The sequence below is a fragment of the Coturnix japonica genome, chromosome 1 (genome assembly GCF_001577835.2).
Source record: "Coturnix japonica isolate 7356 chromosome 1, Coturnix japonica 2.1, whole genome shotgun sequence".
In the NCBI taxonomy this organism is placed as follows: Eukaryota; Metazoa; Chordata; class Aves; order Galliformes; family Phasianidae; genus Coturnix; species Coturnix japonica.
The window spans coordinates 98,439,033-98,447,586 of NC_029516.1; positions in this window are offsets into that span (position 1 = coordinate 98,439,033).

Here is an 8,554-nt window from a genome sequence, read left to right on the forward strand (position 1 = left end):
TGTTTTTAGTAAGGCGTCTTAATTGAGATCAGGGAGGCTGGTTTGGCTGTAGAGTCACTGTGCTTGGTGCTGACCCTCTGTAGAATGTGACTTTTCCCTTCCCTGAAGAGGTTTCAGTGTAAAAATTGGTAGTGGAAGAAATAAGCATTATAGTCACAGTGATCTGAAATGACATGCAGCCGGGCAAGGTGAACTAAAGTGTCTGTGATGTACTTCACTGAGAACTTCCACAGTAAGACCAGAGTAGTATCCTGAGACTTCTGCAATACAATATGCTGTCATTACTGCTTACTGGTACAGCTTAGTGGGTTCATAGCAAGGGAGTATGTCGTCCAAACTGACAGTTTGAATATAGAGATAAATGACACCATGGGTGCAAACAGCCATGAAGATCCTCATACGAGTTTCTGTTGTGTGACCAAAGGACAGTGCTTCTCATACATCCAAGACCCATCCAAGGCTTAGGATACGCAAACCAGTGAAATGATTCTCAGTTATCACTTTTGGAACTTCAAGTGGTTCTTTAAGGAAAGCTTGTCTGGAAAGACGATTTCCAAACTTCATTTCCAGATGAAATCAGGAAAGAAGTAAGAGGGTCTGCCATCAATATGTATTTTTTTCTTTTTTCTACTTTCCTTGGTGGAGAATGCCAGAAAGCTGCTAAATGAAGAGAAAGATAATAGCAATCCAAGATTGAATAAGTGTTCTCTGAGGGCCAGGAGATCTCATTTTAATCCCATGTTATTCACCCTTAGGTGAATAGGCTTTCTGTGCAGGGGCGGAGCATGCATAGTGGCTGCTAGCTTTGTTCTGATGTCATCTGGCACAATCTGATAATCGCATCAGTCAGAAATGATAGGGTCCTGACTGAAACGTCCAGTGAATAATTCTTGTCTGCTATTAGTGTAACCCTGTGCCTGAAGAGCCAAGGTTCATACCAGTTCTAGCAGAAATGCCAGCCTGATCTTACATAAAATGCCAGAGAGAAACAGATTCTTGTAATAGAATGTTTATGCTGGCAGTCCTATAAAGAAATGCACAAAACTTCAAGTCATTTAAACATTTCACATTATGAGTGTAACGGAGACATCACAAGGAGGCTGCATGGCTTTCTTCTCAAAACAAGGGACTTGAAGTGTTATCCCAAAGTTTCTCTGACTCTGTTCACCTACCGCACAGTAAGAGTTTCTACATACACTTCTCATCAACTTACCCCGTTTGCATTCATGTTGTTGAAATAAACCAAGGGGATATATGTCTGTGCTTTGTTTAACCACATACATTTAATTGCTTTAAGTTTTCTCGAGGGGAACAGAAAGTGTCCCAAGTGTTTGAAATTCCAGCATACCAGTCATCCACCTCTGTGCCGTACCAGTTGCTTTGCTGCACCCATTCACTTGAACGCTCTCTCTGGGAGAAGTGGACAGATTGCTAGACTCTGAGTAGCAGTATTCATAGTCCTCAGGGTCTCCTTTGTGTAAATGCTTTGAACAAGACACGTAAGCACTCAGTTTCTCTATTAATAAATCGGGGAAATGATACTCAGCAAAACCCTTGAGCAAAACATTGTAAAATATGCAGTCATGTATAAATCATGTTTATAAATTGTTCTGAAATCCCAAATGGCAGTTATTGGAGGTCCTTAGGCACTGAAGTCAAGCAACTTTGCCCGTGTCAGTAAAAGCTAAGAAGGCATGGAGTTTGCTCTGCTTACTTTGTATATTTTTAATGATTTTAATATTGCATTATTTGCCATGAGTACTCTTGTTCTGTGCTCTCTGCCCTTGAGCTATTTACAGCTTTGTGTTGTGAACTTGTAATCCAGCCATCATTTACATGCCTGCTTGGTTGTAACTGTGTGCATGTGGCCTTTCCTCCTTGCTTAAACACTTCAGTGATCCTCACTATCAACAATGTGTCGCCATGCAGGATGTCTAGGTCCTTAAAGGACTGACATTGTCAACAGACTGGTAGGACTTTTCAAAGTCACAGCAACTGCAGTGAGCACTGGGTATTCAGTATTTCTATTAAGTGACCAGTTCCAAAAGTAGCAAAATGAATAGATGCTTGAATGATGTGAGAGGGTGTCTGTAGCCCTAATTAGATTCAATATACAATCTAAAGTAAACTTTTAGGTGCTGTGTCTGGTTCTTGGTTTGTACTTTCTCAGGCTTATTTCTTTTGCAGGGCTTAGATATGAGTTTGAAAAGTACCACTGAAAGAAGTGATGCTTTAAAGAAGAGTCACCAGCTGAATCTGTTCAAAATAACACCACTTCACTACATCTATAGTTTCTGGGGAAATCCTTGCCAGATAAAAATGTTAGCTTATTCTTTCTGTATTTTGAAGGTTAGGGCCAGGTATCATTGGTGGAGAAGGTTTCCAAAATTTAGAAGGAAGGCTAAACATCTATTTAATTAACAACACCCCAAAGGGCAAATCAGACTTTGTTAAAGAAATTGAGGAAAGAAAACAGTATTCTTAGAAGAACTGAAATGCAAAGAAATAACATCAGGAGACGAAGCTTAGCTCTTGTTCTCACATTAGAGACTATAGAGGAAGACAATAATAAGGAACAAAATATTTGATTATATTCAGTCCCATTAATTTGGGTATGCTCCAGAAGAGTGATTTGTATTCCAGCTAAGCTCTTGCTGTTGCTCTATCTGATGTGCAGAAGGGCTCCTCACAAATAATGTTGGAACAGACAACAGAAGCAGAGCCAAGGTGCTCTTGCCCTGATATTATATTAACCTAGAAAGGAGATTGAAGTCTTTCTCATTTTTCCATTTACATACTACTTTGAGGATGATCATTATGTTGCCATTTACCTGATCTGTACCCTTGTTTGCTGCCTGTATGCACGGAGAAAATCTCATCTTCCTTTTCTGGTCCTGACATCTAGATCTTGCTTGTGTCAGGGAGACAATGGAAAAGACATGATTGGAGCCTTTCACTGCAAAAATAAGATAAAAACTTTCACAAATATCTTCTCTGTACAAAGGGAGGCAACATTCTCAACAGTTAATTTTATGCTTCTAAACAAAAGTGAACCAGGGAGAAATCATCAGTTGGAACTCTCATCTTTTACAGTACTCACCTGTTATTTCACTCCTTGATTCTCTCTAAGGCAAGGATATGCGAGATGGGTGAAGCCTAAGCAGTATAATTTTGAGCCAGCTAATTTCTCTGGCCTTGGTGTTTAGGAGCAGTCTGTAACTCTTCTGTTTAAAAATACTTGAGTTGATGATTATCTTTTACCGTCTTCTTTTTCATTTCCCCTTAACTCGGGAAAAAAAAAAAAAAGTCTTTTATTTAAAACCTTGACCAAGTGCCTTCTATGTAGTTTCGTGAAGCTAATTAACAGCTCTCTAGGAAAAGAGCTATGGAAGACTGGAATCCTCATTTTAGCTGTGGAGGCATTCTGTGTGTTGTTTTGTAACAGAGCTAATGCTTTATATGGAAAAGTATATCAGTATGAAAAAGATGTGTAGGCAGGTAACTTAAAAATGGAACAAGGATTTCACTCACAGTTATTGGCCATGTCATGTAAAAGAAGATGATAATTTAGAAGTGTCCTTGGCAAAAAATGCTACTCCACTGAAAGGTCTTTAACAGCTTTTGCTGGCTAGAGAATAGAACTTTTGAGAAAAAAAAATGTTTATGTGGGATTACCTGGGAGAAGTTATCACAACACTTCTCATGAAAATAGTGTTAAGCAGGTTTTATTTAGCCTTCACCACGTTGCATTTTAGATCATATTGCAAATTAATATAGTTCGGAAATCACAGGGTTTAAATTCAGATAAAAAAGTAAAACCAAGTAAACCACTAAAAGTAAAACCAAGGCCATTCAGTCTGACTGCAATTGAAAGTTTAGTAAAGACTGAAATTATTTTTTTTTTTTCACAAATTCTCTGGGGAATAGTGAAATTTCTGTCCTGAGTCAACAGGAAGTAAAAGTTCAAAGCCTGAGCCCAAAGATGTTAGAAGGACTGTGTGGCTTATTTCTGGGTACTATGGCTGGTAAGTGGAGAAACTGAGTTATAAAATACTTTTCTCTTAAAACTCATGAAATGTTATCTGTAGCAAAAAGATGCTTACCAAATGAGTTCTTGATTCCAATATGCAGTAGGTGAGATAAAAGTATCTATCACTAATGTAGACAAAGAGTATTGCAATTCTGGTTTTGGGCTAGATGGAACAATCATAATGAGCTCAAAAGTTTTTGGACAAATTTTGCTGGTTTTGCACCAGGAAATGTTTCACAAGAAGATTCTGAAGCTGTGAAATGGCAACGCTGTCATGTCAGTTTAATGCCTGGGAGCTGCCAGGCATTAAACTGACATGATCTCCTATTTGCTTATCTTAGCAGTATAAAACAACTGCCCCTCAGTGAGAGGACACCTATCAGCTTAGGACATCCATACATGGAAGTGCAGCTGTCTTTTCTTCCAAGAATAGGAACATTAGTAGCCCACATTATGAAAGTGAATTTTCATTTCACAGAGAAGGGATGGTTGTGATGGTCCTGGGAAAAGAATTAATTGTGCAAAGCTCCAGTCAGGCTCTCCTGCAGTTCTCCCTGGCATTAGTTATATATTTGCATATACAGGAGGTTTAACGTACTCTATAATGTCACAAGTGTTATACTACTAGACTTCCTACACATAGGGAATTTCTCAGCGTTGCTAGGAAGTTGTATTTAGAAAAAAAAAAAAGAAAGAAAAAGAAAATGTCTCGTTCTAATTCTGAGATATGCGGAGGGAAACAGATGTCAAAAAGTTGAGTATCAGTAGTCGTGTTGACAGCAACCTGCTCTCTCTGTGTCTAACATAATCCTTCTGTTAGTTTCTGAGAACAGAATTAGCTGTCCTGCAGAAAGCCTCAAACGCAGTATGATCTTCCTTGAAAAGTCACTGTTTTAGTTTTGCATGCCAGCTCAATGTAATGAACTTACATTGTTATTGTTGGAAATAATCCCTGTCTGAGCAACGTCTTTTGAATTCTACCCTGGAAACCATGGCTAATTTCTTAATTCTCGCCTGTGGTTTATGATTAACACGGATATTTGTCCTCTGGCAGTAGGCTATTGGATGCTGTGTGGGTGATGTGCATGGTGGAGAACTGGACTTTCTTGTTTAGATTCATTTTCTTTTCTTCCTTTTCCTGGTCAAACTGAAAGAGACAATTTTTCTACATAGCATTATTCAGTACTGTGTTACAGATCCTTTGATATAGCTATGATCAAGTGTTCTGCTTTTTAAAGCCTCAAAATCCCACAGAAATAGAAGTCTTCAGTATTCATGTTTCTCCCATTTTAAATTTCTGATCACTAGAATGACAGTAAAAAGTGTCTCGACACGAACATCAGAGTTTTGCAAATCCAGGAGGTAAATAAGATACATATCTTGCCTTTGTTTGTTCCTTTTCTGTTTCTGTCTTATTTATTTATTTATTTATTTATTTATTTATTTATTTATTTTTCAAGCCAAGAACGTGATTTTTCTTAGCCAGATGCATTTTGGATAGCTGGGTAGGGAGAGATGGAAGTCAGAATAGTTAAAGGCTCCTGGGAACTGTTTCTCTGAATTGGGTCTTCTGGGTTTTTGTTGTGATTTTACAGTCAGGAGCCAGAAATGTGCTTTTGCATAAGGCCCACTATGTTTCCTTCTTCTGAGTATTTCAGAAATGATTTGACGTAATTTAGCCTGAGAACTCAGAAATAGCTTTTGTAAGCAGTAGAAAATATGTTTCATATCACAGAAGATGATTCTGGGCAAGGAAGTTAATGAGGGTTATATTTTGCCCTTCCTTCAACAGGGACAGAGGACTCTGGTTGGCAAGGGAATTGACGCTCAAACATTGTTAGTAGATGAGTAGGACCTGCATAGGCCATGGGAAATTAGGTCTAAATTAGTGATTGCTTAGAAAACATCTGACTGTGTCAGGAGTTCCTACAACAAACAAAGCATGAAGCAGAAATCTGCTACTCTACCTCACGTGAAAGAACAACAGTGCCATTTCCTTGGTTCATTTCAAGGACTGTTTGACTTGGTCTCACTTCCTTGTCAAAGGAAAACCAAAGCAAAATGAAGGTAAGAAAACACACCCACTTCAGGAAAATCTAAAAATCTAAGACTTAGTTACAGACATGTTAGGACTTGAAAACCTGAGAAGTCCTCAAATTGGTAATGGTCCCATTTCATCAGTTCTGCGATACTAACTATACTGCATAGGGTATTCTCAATGGAAAGCCAGAATTACTGTTCTGATAACAATGAAACAGATTATTCTCTCAGTTATATCCTTCATTTCCTCATTCTTTCCTTAAAAAAAATAAAAAAATAAAAAAGGTGGATATGTTAGAGAGTTAGTGTCCTAACTTTCGTGACTAGGAAAACAGAACCCATTTAATTTTAAAGAAGCAAAATAAACAGAATGAAAACCATCTGGGGAGAGGTAGAAGGAAGACAGAATAATACTTTTTACAGTTGAGGCAGAGGAGACTGCAAATTAAAGGCCAACTAATGTGAATACATGTAACACATGTATTAGGCAGATAGTACGGAACTTCAGTTACTTTCACAGCTCTGGCTGTGCTAGCAGTGGCAGCATCCCCCAGAGACATAGGTATTAACTCCCCCTGAGCTGCAGAGTAAGATGGGACCCTTCCACACTGCAAAGAGCCACAAGTGTTCTGAGTGTTCAGTGGCACTCCTCTAAGCACTCTGAGGCTGAAAACAAACATGAACCAGGAAAAGGTATTAAAAACACGAGATAACATGAATACTTATGTCTTCAGTGTGTCTGTAGGCATGGAAAAGTGGGGGGTTTCTATCATTAACAGTCACTGAAGTGAAGGGAGATGTGTGTAGTCTCATCAGGATGAAGATGGAGCTCAGGGCAGGTGACCATCAGTATCACCTGCATATCATTAGGAGGACCTTGCTTACTGAAGAAAATCTGGACAAACACAGCTAAGAATGAGTGGGTAGGTTTTTTTGTATTTTCTGTCTAGCTCAAGAAGGTGAACTAGCAGAGATGTACTGCTTTTGCAGCTTGTCTACAGTGTTGAAGAACAAAAGGTTGGTGCATTTGTAGTAATTTGGTATCCAATAAAAATCCAAGCTATTACCTCAATAGCTACTCCCAAAGTATTTCAAAATATGGAAAATATTTGTAGAGGGAAGTTGTATCTACAGATTAGAGTTTGGCTTTTGTGCTCTGGGCAACACAGGACTGTATCTTAGTCATGTATGACACATGCCCAAGGTTGTTAAAGTGTCCTTCTAATCAAATATTGAACAGTGTTTGGGTGTGATGCACTGCCCATGAATTCCATAAGTCTTTCCTTTTGACACACTGGACTTTGAATCACATTCCGACTTTGTTGTACTATAGAAACGCAAGCATACTTCAACTGAAAACTTTGGAATTTATGATACTAGAAGTCAGGTGTGAGAATTTCATTACATTGGCTGTGATCCCGCCTGTGTGAAGGATTAACTGTGACGTAACAATGGAGCCTCACCCTCTTTGAGTTACGGACGCCTTCAGTACAAAATGTCATTTTCAGAAATGGAGAGAGTACTGTAAGGAGGTGAAAACTCATCATGGAGATTTGGAATTACCTCTGGCATTTCATTTTATCTCTTTTTCTGTGTAAGTTAAAATCTATATGACTATTTGCATTTGCAGTATGTATTAGAGGATGTCCTGGAGATAGATTTGAAACAATAATCTGGGGAGAGGGCTGGCTAAAAATCAAAGTAAAATAAATCAACACTATTTAGAGTTAGAATTTATTTTGTAATTTCTCTTAAATTTCTATATTTCAGTGGGCATTTTAGTAGGGCATATAGTTGCAAATAAATAAATAAATGGGAGAAAAATATGTGGAAAGCACAGCTAAAAATGGAACATGCATTGTATGACCAGATTTTATGATGTTTCTTAGCCTTAATTCTTAAATTTTATTGTTAGGAGATCAATGAATGCTGTGTTTTGTCTGTTTTCTCCTGAGAGACTCTTTAGAAAAAGAAAGATAAAATATGGACTGGGTTATATTAATTATGCTGTTCTGCTAATGTACTGCAAGAGAAGTTTGAAATAATATCTAGAAATTCAAAGAGCAATCATGTTTATTCTTACTGCCTACTTCTGTGACATTCAGTGCAGATGGGTTTAAGTTTCTTCAATATTTTTTACTTTTTTCTCTCAAGAGTCCAAAGCATACATTCAGAGGATCATACAATTTGAGCTGTGTTGAGACACAGAAGAATTATTGGTCTGTAGGAGGAATTTTGCAGAATACATATATATTACATGCTGATACATCTATGCCAAATAATATGATGAATGACGCTTTGATTTTAGAGATACATGGAGCCAAAGCAAGCTAACTTTTTGGTAGAACTATTTCAGTACACCTGTATGAGGATACTTGAAACTTTACACAGCTGCAAATAAAGAGCTAGGATATCAGCTAAGTGTTGTTAAGGAATAATATTAAAGTGAGACAGCAGATGATGTGTTTCTAGGAGGGACAAAAA